The sequence below is a fragment of the Gorilla gorilla genome, chromosome 9 (genome assembly GCF_029281585.2).
Source record: "Gorilla gorilla gorilla isolate KB3781 chromosome 9, NHGRI_mGorGor1-v2.1_pri, whole genome shotgun sequence".
Lineage (NCBI taxonomy): Eukaryota > Metazoa > Chordata > Mammalia > Primates > Hominidae > Gorilla > Gorilla gorilla.
Genome location: NC_073233.2, coordinates 143,821,385 through 143,836,387, shown reverse-complemented (window position 1 = coordinate 143,836,387; position 15,003 = coordinate 143,821,385). Strand labels below are relative to the sequence as shown.

At 54.1% G+C, this 15,003-nt stretch overlaps 2 long non-coding RNA genes across 2 annotated transcripts; both read right to left on the bottom strand.

Annotated features, from left to right (window-relative positions):
- Positions 1–3,621: 3,621 nt before the first annotated feature.
- LOC134756494 (uncharacterized) lies at positions 3,622–6,803 on the bottom strand. The gene is made up of 3 exons (XR_010129233.1): positions 6,619–6,803; positions 4,495–4,552; positions 3,622–4,373 (listed from the first exon to the last, which is right to left on the bottom strand). It is a non-coding gene; the product is annotated as an uncharacterized lncRNA (long non-coding RNA).
- A 764-nt stretch (positions 6,804–7,567) lies between these two features.
- On the bottom strand, positions 7,568–12,647 carry LOC134759307 (uncharacterized). The gene is made up of 3 exons (XR_010135416.1): positions 12,420–12,647; positions 7,915–7,972; positions 7,568–7,821 (listed from the first exon to the last, which is right to left on the bottom strand). It is a non-coding gene; the product is annotated as an uncharacterized lncRNA (long non-coding RNA).
- Positions 12,648–15,003: the final 2,356 nt, after the last annotated feature.

Genomic DNA, 15,003 nt, shown 5'->3' with positions numbered 1-15,003 from the left:
AAATGGGACAAGGACCACATCGGTGGCCCATGAGTGGCGGTCATGATCTTCAGCAAGCGGCACCAGGCCCTGGCAGGGCGCACCAGGGTCACTCCAACCAGGATATCCGGACCGTCAGCCAGATGCTGACTCTGGCCCAAAGACTTCTACTCAGTATGGAGCTCCAGGCCACTTTGCAGCCCCTGGTGAGGGAGGTGTACATACCATGAATTGTGGGACCTTCAGAGCTTTTCACTTTTCGGAAAATAGCTCCTGTTGGGGCTACAAGATGGAGTGTGAAGAGGGCCTTGGGCCACAGGGAGGTGCCTGTGGACTAGGGGGAGTTCATGCACCCCTTCTTTCCCCAGAGGGGCTGGACTCAGGTGAGTATGGGGGTGGGGGCTCCTGCACTTCGACACAGGCAGCGGGAGGGTTTTCTCCCCATTCCCTCTGCACTCCCAACTTGAGCTATACTTTTTAAGAAAGTGATTCACCCTGCCTTTGCCCCCTTCCCCAGAACAGAACACGTTGATCATGGGCGATATTTTTCATTGTGCCAAACAGTTGCCATGACCGTCATTAAACCTGTTTAACACCAAATAATAAGGAAAATAAAATAAAAAATTCGAGCTTGGTGCAGAAACTCACCCCAAATAAATCACCTACCAAAATATTTACATAATGGTGGAAATATTCCAAAATTCAATATTTTGGGATTTATACACAAAAGATAAACAAATTAGAGGCCAAGAGGCTGCCAGAAGGGAAAAACGGGGCCTGGGAAGGCCGTTGTGAGGAATGAGCTGGGCCTAAAGAGGCCACTGGCAGGCGGGAGCTGGGCCTGCCGAAGCGGCCGAGAGGCAGGAGCTTTGGACTCGGGAGGCCGCAATGAGGCGAGAGCTAGCTGGGCATGGAGAGTCCGCTGTGAGTCCGCTGTGAGTCCGGGCCCGTGCAGGCCTTCGAGAGGCAGGAGGCCGGGCCTGCAAAGGCCCACTGGAGGTCAAGTTCTGGGCCTGAAGAGGCCACCAAAAGTCAAAAGCGGGGCCTGGGAAGGCCGCCAAGAGCCATGAGCTGGTCTGGGCTGAAAGAGGCCACTGGGAGGCAGGAGGAGCTGGGCCTGGAGAGGCTGACTCGAGGAAGTTTTGCACCTGGAGAGGCCGCCGAGAGGACGGAGCTGGGCCCGGGGAGGCCGACTTGCTGCTCTTCCGGGCCCAATTCCAGGCCGACTTGACGACAACTTGGGCCTGCTGGGAGCTGGGCAGGAGCTGAGTCCAAAGACGTTGTTGGGAGGCCAGAGTCAGGCCTGGAGACGCAGCCGGGAGGAAGAGCTGGGCCCGGAGAGGATGCCGGGAGGCTGCAAGTGGGTCTGGAGAGGCCGATTTGAGGAGGCCCGGCCTCCGCCTCCCGCATGGCGGCCTCTGCAGGCACAGCTGTTTCTCCTGGCTGCATCTCCCGCCTCCCAGCAAACAAGCTTTTTTGGCTCAGCTCCCGCCTGCGTTTGTAGACCCCGAAGTTTCTGCAACCAAGCTCTTCAGACCCACATCCCACCTCCCAGTACCTGAACAGTCCCAGCTCCGGCTGGAGAACAGAGTCTGTAGGCCCCGCTGTTGCCTCCCAGGGGAGTCTCCAAGCCCAGCTCTCACCCCACCACGACCCCCCAGGCCCAAGTCGCTGCCTGCCTCACAGCAGCCCGCGTGCGACCCTGCTCCTCCCTCACGGTGGCCTGTTGAGGCAGGGGCTCACGCTGACCTCTCTCAGCGTGGGAGGGGCCGGTGTGAGGCAAGGGCTCACGCTGACCTCTCTCAGCGTGGGAGGGGCCGGTGTGAGGCAAGGGCTCACGCTGACCTCTCTCAGCATGGGAGGGGCCGGGGTGAGGCAAGGGGCTCACGCCGACCTCTCTCAGCATGGGAGGGGCCGGTGTGAGGCAAGGGCTCACACCGACCTCTCTCAGCATGGGAGGGGCCGGTGTGAGGCAAGGGCTCACGCCGACCTCTCTCAGCATGGGAGGGGCCGGGGTGAGGCAAGGGGCTCACGCTGACCTCTCTCAGCGTGGGAGGGGCCGGTGTGAGGCAAGGGCTCACGCTGACCTCTCTCAGCGTGGGAGGGGCCGGTGTGAGACAAGGGCTCAGGCTGACCTCTGTCAGAGTGAGAGGGGCCCGTGTGAGGCAAGGGGCTCACGCTGACCTCTCTCAGCGTGGGAGGGGCCGGTGTGAGGCAAGGGCTCACGCCGACCTCTCTCAGCGTGGGAGCGGCCGGTGTGAGGCAAGGGGCTCACGCCGACCTCTCTCAGCATGGGAGGGGCCGGTGTGAGGCAAGGGGCTCACGCTGACCTCTCTCAGCGTGGGAGGGGCCGGTGTGAGGCAAGGGCTCAGGCTGACCTCTGTCAGAGTGAGAGGGGCCCGTGTGAGGCAAGGGGCTCACGCTGACCTCTCTCAGCGTGGGAGGGGCCGGTGTGAGGCAAGGGCTCACGCTGACCTCTCTCAGCGTGGGAGGGGCCGGTGTGAGACAAGGGCTCAGGCTGACCTCTGTCAGAGTGAGAGGGGCCCGTGTGAGGCAAGGGGCTCATGCCGACTTCTCTCAGTGTGGGAGGGGCCGGTGTGAGGCAAGGGCTCACGCTGACTTCTCTCAGCGTGGGAGGGGCCGGTGTGAGGCAAGGGGCTCATGTTGACCTCTCTCAGCGTGGGAGGGGCCGGTGTGAGGCAAGGGGCTCATGTTGACCTCTCTCAGCGTGGGAGGGGCCGGTGTGAGGCAAGGGGCTCATGTTGACCTCTCTCAGCGTGGGAGGGGCCGGTGTGAGGCAAGGGCTCACGCCGACCTCTCTCAGCGTGGGAGGGGCCGGTGTGAGGCAAGGGGCTCATGTTGACCTCTCTCAGCGTGGGAGGGGCCGGTGTGAGGCAAGGGCTCACGCTGACCTCTCTCAGCGTGGGAGGGGCCGGTGTGAGGCAAGGGGCTCACGCCAACCTCTCTCAGCGTGGGAGGGGCCGGTGTGAGGCAAGGGGCTGACGCTGACCTCTCTCAGCGTGGGAGGGGCCGGTGTGAGGCAAGGGCTCACGCCGACCTCTCTCAGCGTGGGAGGGGCCGGTGTGAGGCAAGGGGCTGACGCTGACCTCTCTCACCGTGGGAGGGGCCGGTGTGAGTCAAGGGCTCACGCCGACCTCTCTCAGCATGGGAGGGGCCGGTGTGAGGCAAGGGCTCACGCTGACCTCTCTCAGCGTGGGAGGAGCCAGTGTGAGTCAAGGGGCTCACGCTGACCTCTCTCAGCGTGGGAGGGGCCGGTGTGAGGCAAGGGGCTGACGCTGACCTCTCTCACCGTGGGAGGGGCCGGTGTGAGTCAAGGGCTCACGCCGACCTCTCTCAGCATGGGAGGGGCCGGTGTGAGGCAAGGGCTCACGCTGACCTCTCTCAGCGTGGGAGGAGCCAGTGTGAGTCAAGGGGCTCACGCTGACCTCTCTCAGGATGGGAGGGGCCGGTGTGAGGCAAGGGCTCACGCTGACCTCTCTCAGCGTGGGAGGAGCCAGTGTGTGGCAGGGGCTCATGCCTCTGGGCAGGGTACCAGAGGCATGGGCATCAACAGGCCACCGTGAGGGAGGAGCTGGGCCGCATGCGGGCTGCTGGGAGGCAGGCAGGGACTTGGCCCCAGGTGGCCGCCGTGGGGGCAAGAGCTGGGCCTGGAGAGGCCCCTGGGAGGCAAGAGCGGGACCTGCAGAGGCCGTTCTCCAACCATTGCTGGGCCCGTACAGGCCACCGGGCGGCAGGAATGAGGCCCAAAGAACTTGGCTGGAGAAAGTTCGGGACCTACAAAGGCGGTTGGGAGCTGGGCAGGAGTTGAGCCAAAAGAGCTTGCTTACTTGCTGGGAGGCATGGCTGGGAGATGCCGACTTCAGGACAACTTGGGCCTGCAGAGGTCACCGGGAGGCCCAAGCTTGGCGTGGAGGAGCCCACCGACCGGAGACCATTTGGGTCCTGCAGGTGCCATTGGAGGGCAGGAGCTCATCGTGGAGGGGGCACCGTGAGGCCTGACCTGGGCCTGGGGAGCTTGGCTTGAGGAAGCTGTGGGCCGACCAAGGACGCCAGGAGATGGGTAGGCACTGAGTCCAAAGAGGTTGTTGAGAGGCAGGAGTCAGGCCTGGAGACGCAGCCAGGAAGAGGAGCTTGGCCCGGAGAGGACGCCTGGAGGGTGCAAGTGAGTCTGGAGAGGCCGACTTGAGGAGGTTCTCAGCCCGGAGAGGCCGCCGGAAGGGAAAAACTGGGACTGGAAAGGCTGTTGTGAGGAATGAGCCCCATGGGCCTGAAGAGGCCACTGGCAGGCGGGAGCTGGGTGTGTAGAAGCTGCTGAAAGGTTGGGAGCTTGGCTTGGGGGGTCCACAGTGAGGCAGATGCTGGGCCTGAAGAATCTGCTTAAAAAGATTTAAGCACATTTACATCTATTAGGCACTTTATTTCCATTATTACATATATATAAATATATATACGTATTATATATCCAATATATAATAAAATGATTATACAACTCACCATAATGTAGAATCAGTGGGCGTGTTAAGCTTGTTTTCCTGAAACTGGATGGTCCCACCTGAGCGTGATGGGAGAAAGTGACAGATCAATAGGTATTAGATACTCATAAGCACAGCGCAACCTAGATCCCTCACATGCATGGTTCACAACAGGGTGCGTTCTCCTATGAGAATCTAATGCTGCTGCTCATCTGAGAAGGTGGAGCTCAAGCGGGAATGTGAGCAAAGGGGAGTGGCTGTAAATACAGACGAAGCTTCCCTCACTCCCTCACTCGACACCACTCACCTCCTGCTGTGTGGCTCCCTATGGCTCCATGGCTCAGGGGTTGGGGACCCCTGCTCAAGTGCATCCAAAGCGACCCTTCCCACACCAGTCTTCATAGTGGTCAAGGGCAGCAACCACTTAGCTCCCAAGGCATGTGCCTCAGCTGGCATTTCGTCACAATCAACAGTAAGTGGTAGCTTGAGTCACTGTGAGGTCACTTCCTGGAAATCACCAGCATCCCATTTCCCACTGGCAAAGAGCTCAGCACTGCCCCCTGGGAAACCAAACCTATGCCCAAATCCCATCTGTGTGGGTTTATCTCCTGGGACCCTTCCTAACGTATTAGTCAGAGTCCAATCAGGAAGCATAAACCACTCAAAAGTTTAAAGTGGTAAAATTTAATACGGAGAATTATTCATTATAACAGGTGAACAGCATAATGAGAGATTGGCTAGCACAAAGTAAAGAGAACTCTAGAGAATCCAGGACTAGCCCAGGCCAGGCATCGTGGCTCATGCCTGAAATTCCAGCAATTTGAGAAGCTAATGCAGGAGGATTGCTTAAGGCCAGGAGCTAGAGACCAGTCTGGACAACACAGTGAGAACCTGTCTCTATCCAAAAGGAGAAAAAAGTTAGCTGGGAGTGGTGGTGCACACTTGTAGTCCCAGCTACTCGGAATGCTGAAGTTTGAGCCTGGGAGGTCAAGGCTGCAGCGAGGCATGATTATGCCACTACAGTCTAGCCTGGTGACAGAGCAAGACCCTGTCTCAAAGAACAAAACAACAACAACCATTTACAGACAGAAAAGAGGTAGAGCTAATAAGCTAAGGAAAGATGTTGAAATGTGACAAGTAAAGTAATATGAGGTCTTTTATCTATTTAAAATAATCAAACAAAAAATGACTTACTAAATTATAATACCCTGTGCTGGCAAAGGTGCAGTGAAATGGGCACTTTCTTATACTATGAGGGGTGTTTAAATTGTGTATAAGCCTTCCCGGGTAAAGCTTGTCAATTTTTTAAAATAATGGAGACAGGGTCTCACCATACTGCCTTACTGCCTCCTCCAACTCTTGGCCTCAAGCAATCCTCCTCTCTTAGCCTCCCAAAGTGCTAAGATTATAGCTGGGAGGCACCCAAAACCCTGTCAATTTACATCAAGGGTAATGAGAATGTCCATTCACCATGACTCACAGTAATCTTACTTCTGGGGAGACAATTCAATCTAAACAAAAGGTCATCTGTACACACACAGTAAAAATCTGGGAGTAACTGAAGACAGAGTTGGTAAGTGAAATAAGAAACAGTTCTAAGAAATTAAACTATGGTATCAATAGGCACCTGCTATAAAAGGTCAGTTGATGTTAGCTGCTACTTTTTTGTTGTTTTGAGACAGGGTCTCACTCTGTCACCCAGGCTGGAGTGCAGAGGCCTGATCATGACTCACTGCAGTCTCAGCCTCCCTGGGCTTGAGTGATCCTCCCACCTCAGCCTCCCAAGTAGCTGGGACTACAGGAACGTGCCACCACACTAGGCTAATTCATGTATTTTTCTGTAGGGATGGTGACTCCCCCTTTGTTTCCAAGGCCTATCGCAAACTCTTGGCCTCAAGCCATCCTCCTGCCTCAGCCTCCCAAAGTGTTGCGATTACCAGTGTGAGCCACCACACCTGGCCAGCTGCTACTTTTAGCAATATTATTATTCTTCTTCCACTCCATTAAAAATTATTATTTTCAAGGCTATGCAACAGTATGTATCCTACAGCGTAATTGTAAAAACATATACAGTTGCCGTCCCTCAGTATACAGAATTAGTTACAGCCCCCCATCTCTGCATATACCAAAATCCATCCTTACTCACGTTTCACTGTCACCCCTCTGGAATCCACGTATACGAAAATACCAAATATCAGTTGGGCGTAGTGGCAAGCACCTGTAGTCTCAGCCACGTGGGAGGTTGAGATGGGAGGATCGCTTCAGCCTGGAAGGTTGAGGCTGCAGTCAGCTGTGATAGCACTACTACCCTCCAGCCTCGGACAACAGAGGGAGACCCTGTCTCAGAAAAAAAAACAAAAACAAAATAAAACAGGTTAGAAATTGTAATGAGGTCTGTTGGGCAAAATTCCATATAAGCAAAGTATAAATTAATAAAGCAAATCGTGATAAATTAGTACGATTGACTTTCTGGAGTTTCTGACAATAAAAGTAAGGAAAATGCAGAACACAAAGACAGAGAGTAAAAACAGAAATTAGGAAAGCATTCTACATGTTTAATAGGAAGACACTGACTGTGTTCGTGCAGCGGCAGTATGTCGTGACATGACATACTTTGGAGAGAAGTTAACAGATGAGGAAGTTGATAAAAATCATCAGAGAAGCAAAATACTGGTAGCGACACTCAAGGAAACCATGAAATTTCCATAACTTATGTCAGCAAAGTGGGAATATTGTACAGTGTGTGTTGAAGTTCCTATACAACATTGTTTATCTGCCGTTTGTTTGTTTGTAAGGAATGTATATACTAACAGTTCTTCTTGCTGTCAAAAGAATATGTGTGAATAAGTCATTTTAACTTATTCTTCTGTTTTTCTTTTATCTTCCTGCCATCATCCCACAGCCTTACTTTAGAAATTTTTTCTTTAGAAAATTGAACAAGTGCCCCTTGTGGTGGCACATACCTCGAGGATGGGAGGCAGGGGTGGAAGGGTCACTTGAGGCCATTGGTTTGACAGCAGCCTGGCCAACAAAGTGAGACCCCATGTCTGCAAAACAATTTAAAAATTAGCCAAGTATCATCATGTATACCTACAGTCCCAGCTACCTCAACTTACGGAGAAAGTTCAGGGCCTGGAGAGAAGGCTGGGAGGCAGGAGCTGGGTCTAAAGAGGCCATTGTAACGATGGAGCTGTGCCTGTGGAGGCTGTTGTGAGGCAGTAGGCTCATCTGCGGAGACTGCCGTGAGGTAGGGTATGGGCCTAAATAGGCCATTGTGAGTCATGAGCTTGGTCTGTAGAGGCTGACTGGAGAGAGTTCTGGGCCTGGCGAGGCTGCCGGGAGGTAGGAGCTGGGCCAAAAGATTTAAGCACATTTACGTTGATTAGGCACTTCATTTCCATTATTACACTGGAATATATAATAAAATAATTATAGAACTCACCATAGTGTAGAATCAGTGGGTGTGTTAAGTTTGTTTTCCTGAAACTGGATGGTCCCACCTGAGCGTGATGGGAGAAAGTGACAGATCAATAGGTATTAGATTCTCATAAGCACAGCGCAACCTAGATCCCTCACATGCACGGTTCACAACAGGGTGCGTTCTCCTATGAGAATCTAATGCTGCTGCTCTTCTGAGAAGGTGGAGCTCAGGCGGGAATGTGAGCAAAGGGGAGTGGCTGTAAATACAGACGAAGCTTCCCTCACTCCCTCACTCGACACCACACACCTGCTGTGTGGCTCCTTACGGCTCCATGGCTCAGGGGTTGGGGACCGCTGCTCAAGTGCATCCAAAGCGACCCTTCCCACACCAGTCTTCATAGTAGTCAAGGGCAGCAACCACTTAGCTCCCAAGGCATATGCCTCAGCTGGCATTTCATCACAATCAACAGTAAGTGGTAGCTTGAGTCACTGTGAGGTCACTTCCTGGAAATCACCCTAACCCTGGGCCCTGACCCTAAAACCCTAACCCTGGGTCCTGACCCTAAAACCCTAACCCTGGGCTCTGACCCTAAAACCCTAACCCTGGGCCCTGACGCTAAAAACCTAACCCTGGGCCCAGGCCCTGACCCAAAAACCCTAACCCTGGGCCCTGGCCCTGACCCTAAAACAACCCTAAACCTGGGCCCTGACCCTGACCTTAAAAGAACCCTAACCCTGGGCCCTGTCCTTGACCCTAAAACATCCCTAACCCTGGGCCCTGGCCCTGACCCTAAAACAACCCTAACCCTGGGCCCTGGCCCTGACCCTAAAACAACCCTAACCCTGGGCCCTGTCCCTGATCATAAAAAAAGCCTAACCAAGGGCCCTGGCCTTGACCCTTAAACAAGCCTAACCCTGGGCCCTGGCTCTGACCCTTAAACAAGCCTAACCTTGGGCCCTGGCCCTGACACTAAAACAACCCTAACCCTGGGCCCTGGCCCTGACCAAAAACAAGCCTAACCCTGGGACCTGGCCCTGACCCTAACACAAACCTAACCCAGGGCCCTGGCACTGAAACAAGCCTAACCCTGGGCCCAGGTCCTCACCCTAAAACAACCCTAACCCTGGGCTCTGGCCTTGACCCTAAAACAACCCTAAACTTGGGCCCTGGCCCTGACCCTGAAACAACCCTAAACCTGGGCCCTGGCCCTGACCCTAAATCAACCCTAAACCTGGGCCCTGGACCTGACCCTAAACCAAGCCTAACGCTGGGCCCTGGCGCTGACCCTAAAACAACCCTAACCCTGGGCCCTGGAACTGACCCTAAAACAAGAATACCCCTGGGCCCTGGCCCTGACCCTAAAACAACCCTAACCCTGGCCCCTGGCCCTGACCCTAAAACAACCCAAACCCTGGGACCTGACCGTGACCCTAAAACAAGCCTAACCCTGGGCCCTGGCCCTGACCCTAAAACAACCCTAACCCTGGGCCGTGGCCCTGACCCTAAAACAAGCCTAACCCTGGGCCCAGATCATGACCCTGAAACAACCCTAACCCTGGGCACTGACCCTAAAACAACCCTAACCCTCGGCACTGACCCTAAAATAACCATAACCCTGGGCCCTGGCCCTGACCCTAAAACAACCCTAACCCTGTGCCCTGGCCCTGACACTGAAACAACCCTAACCCTGGACCATGGCCCTGACCCTAAAACAACCCTAAACCTGGGCCCTGGCCCTGACCCTAAAACAACCCTAACCCTGGGCCCTGGCCCTGACACTGAAACAACCCTAACCCTGGACCCTGGCCCTGACCCTAAAACAACCCTAAACCTGGGCCCTGGCCCTGATCCTAAAACAACCATAACCCTGGGCCCTGGCCCTGACCCTAAAACAACCCTAACCCTGGGCCCTGGCCCTGAACCTAAAACAACCCTAACCCAGGGCCCTGGCCCTGACCCTAAAACAACCCTAATCCTGGCCCTTGGACATGACCCTAAAACAACCCTAACCCTGAGCCCTGGCCCTGACCCTAAAGCAAGCCTAACCCTGGACCCTGGCCCTGACCCTAAAACAACCCTAACCCTGGGCCCTGGCCCTGACCCTAAAAGATCCCTAACCCTGGGCCCTGGCCCTGACCCTAAAACAACCCTAACCCTGGGCCCTGGCCCTGACCCTAAAACAACCCTAACCCTGGGCCCTGGCCCTGACCCTAAAACAACCCTAACCCCGGGCCCTGGCCCTGACTCTAAAACAACCCTAAACCTGGACCCTGGCCCTGACCTAAAACAACCCTAACCCTGGGCCCCGGCCCTGACCTAAAACAACCCTGACCCTGGACCCTGGCCCTGACCCTAAAACAACCCTAACCCTGGGCCCTGGCACTAAAACAAGCCTAACCCTGGGCCCAGGTCCTGACCCTATAGCAACCCTAACCCTGGGCCCTGGCCCTGACCCTAAAACAACCTTAAACCTGGGCCCTGGCCCTGACCCTAAAACAACCCTAACCCTGGGCCCTGGCACTAAAACAAGCCTAACCCTGGGCCCAGGTCCTGACCCTAAAACAACCCTAACACTGGGCCCTGGCCCTGACCCTAAAACAACCCTAACACTGGGCCCTGGCCTTGACCCTAAAACAACCCTAACCCTGGGCCCTGGCCTTGACCCTAAAACAACCCTAACCCTGGGCCCTGGCCCTGACCCTAAAACAACCCTATTCCTGGGCACTGGCCCTGACCTAAAACAACCCTAAACCTGGGCCCTGACCCTGACCCTAAAACAACCCTAACCCTGGGCCGTAGCACTAAAACAAGCCTAACCCTGGGCCCAGGTCCTGGCCCTAAAACAACCCTAACCCTGGGCCCTGGCCCTGACCCTAATACAACCCTAAACCTGGGCCCTGGCCCTGACCCTAAAACAACCCTAACCCTGGGCCCTGGCCCTGACCCTAAAACAAGCCTAACCCTGGGCCCTGGCCCTGACCCTAAAACAACCTTAACCCTGGGCCCTGGCCCTGACCCTAAAACAACCCTAACCCTAGGCCCTGGCCCTGAACCTAAAACAACCCTAACCCTGGGCCCTGGCCATTACCCTAAAATCCTAACCCTGGGCCCAGGCCCTGATCCTAAAACCCTAACCGTGGGTCCTGACCCTAAAACAACCTTATCATTGGGCCCTGACCCTAAACAACCCTAACCTGGGCCCTGACCCTAAAACAACCCAAACTCTGGGCCCTGACACTGAAACAACCCTAACCCAGGGCCCTGACCCTGAAACAACCCTAACCCTGGGCCCTGACCCTGAAAAAACCCTAACCCTGGGCCGTGACCCTGAAACAACCCTAACCATGGGCCCTGACCCTGAGCCTAAAACCCTAACCCTGGGCCCTGGCCCTGAGCCTAAAACCCTAACCCTGGGACCTGGCCCTTACCCTAAAACCCTAACCCTGGGCCCTGGCCCTGATCCTAAAACCCTAATCGTGGGTCCTGACCCTAAAACAACCCTACCCTGCGCCTTGACCCTAAAACAACCCGAACCCTGGGCCCTGACCCTAAAACAACCCTAACACTGGGCCCTGACCCTAAAACAACCCTAACCCTGGGCCCTGACCCTAAAACAACACTAACCCTGGGCCCTGACCCTAAAACAACCCTAACCCTGGGCCCTGACCCTTAAACAACCCTAACCCTGGGCCCTGACCCTAAAACAACCCTAACCCTGGGCCCTGACCCTAAAACAACCCTAACTCTGGGCCCTGACATTAAAACAACCCTAACCCTGGGCCCTGGCCCAAATTGTAATGAGGTCTGTTGGGCAAAATTCCATATAAGCATAGTATAAATTAATAAAGCAAAACGTGATAAATTAGTACGATTGACTTTCTGGAGTTTCTGACAATAAAAGTAAGGAAAATGCAGAACACAAAGACAGAGAGTAAAAACAGAAATTAGGAAAGCATTCTACATGTTTAATAAGAAGACACTGGCCGTGTTCGTGCAGCGGCAGTATGTCGTGACATGACATACCTTGGAGAGAAGTTAACAGATGAGGAAGTTCATAAAAATCATCAGAGAAGCAAAATACTGGTAGCGACACTCAAGGAAACCACGAAATTTCCATAACTTATGTCAGCAAAGTGGGAATATTGTACAGTGTGTGTTGAAGTTCCTATACAACATTGTTTATCTGCCGTTTGTTTGTTTGTAAGGAATGTATATACTAACAGTTCTTCTTGCTGTCAAAAGAATATGTGTGAATAAGTCATTTTAACTTATTCTTCTGTTTTTCTTTTATCTTCCTGCCATCATCCCACAGCCTTACTTTAGAAATTTTTTCTTTAGAAAATTGAACAAGTGCCCCTTGTGGTGGCACATACCTCGAGGATGGGAGGCAGGGGTGGAAGGGTCACTTGAGGCCATTAGTTTGACAGCAGCCTGGCCAACAAAGTGAGACCCCATGTCTGCAAAACAATTTAAAAATTAGCCAAGTATCGTCATGTATACCTACAGTCCCAGCTACCTCAACTTACGGAGAAAGTTCAGGGCCTGGAGAGAAGGCTGGGAGGCAGGAGCTGGGTCTAAAGAGGCCATTGTAACGATGGAGCTGTGCCTGTGGAGGCTGTTGTGAGGCAGTAGGCTCATCTGCGGAGACTGCCGTGAGGTAGGGTATGGGCCTAAATAGGCCATTGTGAGTCATGAGCTTGGTCTGTAGAGGCTGACTGGAGAGAGTTCTGGGCCTGGCGAGGCTGCCGGGAGGTAGGAGCTGGGCCAAAAGATTTAAGCACATTTACGTTGATTAGGCACTTCATTTCCATTATTACACTGGAATATATAATAAAATAATTATAGAACTCACCATAATGTAGAATCAGTGGGTGTGTTAAGCTTGTTTTCCTGAAACTGGATGGTCCCACCTGAGCGTGATGGGAGAAAGTGACAGATCAATAGGTATTAGATTCTCATAAGCACAGCGCAACCTAGATCCCTCACATGCACGGTTCACAACAGGGTGCGTTCTCCTATGAGAATCTAATGCTGCTGCTCTTCTGAGAAGGTGGAGCTCAGGCGGGAATGTGAGCAAAGGGGAGTGGCTGTAAATACAGACGAAGCTTCCCTCACTCCCTCACTCGACACCACACACCTGCTGTGTGGCTCCTTACGGCTCCATGGCTCAGGGGTTGGGGACCGCTGCTCAAGTGCATCCAAAGCGACCCTTCCCACACCAGTCTTCATAGTAGTCAAGGGCAGCAACCACTTAGCTCCCAAGGCATATGCCTCAGCTGGCATTTCATCACAATCAACAGTAAGTGGTAGCTTGAGTCACTGTGAGGTCACTTCCTGGAAATCACCCTAACCCTGGGCCCTGACCCTAAAACCCTAACCCAGGGTCCTGACCCTAAAACCCTAACCCTGGGCCCTGACCCTAAAACCCTAACCCTGGGCCCTGACCCTAAAAACCTAACCCTGGGCCCAGGCCCTGACCCAAAAACCCTAACCCTGGGCCCCGGCCCTGACCCTAAAACCCTAACCCTGGGCCCTGGCCCTGACCCTAAAACCCTAACCCTGGGCCCTGACCCTAAAAGAACCCTAAACCTGGGCCCTGGCCCTGACCCTAAAACAACCCTAATCCTGGGACCTGGCCATGAACCTAAAACAACCCTAACCCTGGGCCCGGGCCCCGACCCTAAAACAACCCTAAACCTGGGCCCTGGCCCTGAGCCTAAAACCCTAACCCTGGACCCTGGACCAGTGCCTAAAAACCTAACCCTGGGCCCTGACCCTGACCCTAAAACAACCCTAACCCTGGGCCGTGGCCGTGACACTAAAACAAAGCTAACCCTGGGCCCTGGCCCTGACTCCTAAAACAACCCTAACCCTGGGCCCTGACCCTAAAACAACCCTAACCCTGCGCCCTGACCCTAAAACAACCCTAACCCTGGGCCGTGGCCCTGACCCTAAAACAAGCCTAACCCTGGGCCCTGGCCCTGACACTAAAACAAGCCTAACCATGGGCCCTGGCCCTGACCCTAAAACAAGAATACCCCTGGGCCCTGGCCCTGACCCTAAAACAACCCTAACCCTGGGCCCTGGCCCTGACCCTAAAACAACCCTAACCCTGGGACCTGACCGTGACCCTAAAACAAGCCTAACCCTGGGCCCTGGCCCTGACCCTAAAACAACCCTAACCCTGGGCCCTGGCCCTGACCCTAAAACAACCCTAACCCTGGGCCCAGGTCATGACCCTAAAACAACCCTAACCCTGGGCACTGACCCTAAAACAACCCTAACCCTCGGCACTGACCCTAAAATATCCATAACCCTGGGCCCTGGCCCTGACCCTACAACAACCCTAACCCTGGGCCCTGGCCCTGACACTGAAACAACCCTAACCCCGGACCATGGCCCTGACCCTAAAACAACCCTAAACCTGGGCCCTGGCCCGGACCCTAAAACAACCATAACCGTGGGCCCTGGCCCTGACCCAAAAACAACCCTAACCCTGGGCCCTGGCCCTGAACCTAAAACAACCCTAACCCAGGGCCTTGGACATGACCCTAAAACAACCCTAACCCTGAGCCCTGGCCCTGACCCTAAAACAACCCTAACCCTGGGCCCTGACCCTAAAACAACACTAACCCTGGGCCCTGACCCTAAAACAACCCTAACCCTGGGCCCTGACCCTTAAACAACCCTAACCCTGGGCCCTGACCCTAAAACAACCCTAACCCTGGGCCCTGACCCTAAAACAACCCTAACTCTGGGCCCTGACATTAAAACAACCCTAACCCTGGGCCCTGGCCCAAATTGTAATGAGGTCTGTTGGGCAAAATTCCATATAAGCATAGTATAAGTTAATAAAGCAAATCATGATAAATTAGTACGATTGACTTTCTGGAGTTTCTGACAATAAAAGTAAGGAAAATGCAGAACACAAAGACAGAGAGTAAAAGGAGAAATTAGGAAAGCATTCTACATGTTTAATAGGAAGACACTGGCCGTGTTCATGCAGCGGCAGTATGTCGTGACATGACATACTTTGGAGAGAAGTTAACAGATGAGGAAGTTGATAAAAATCGTCAGAGGAGCAAAATACTAGTAGCGACACTCAAGGAA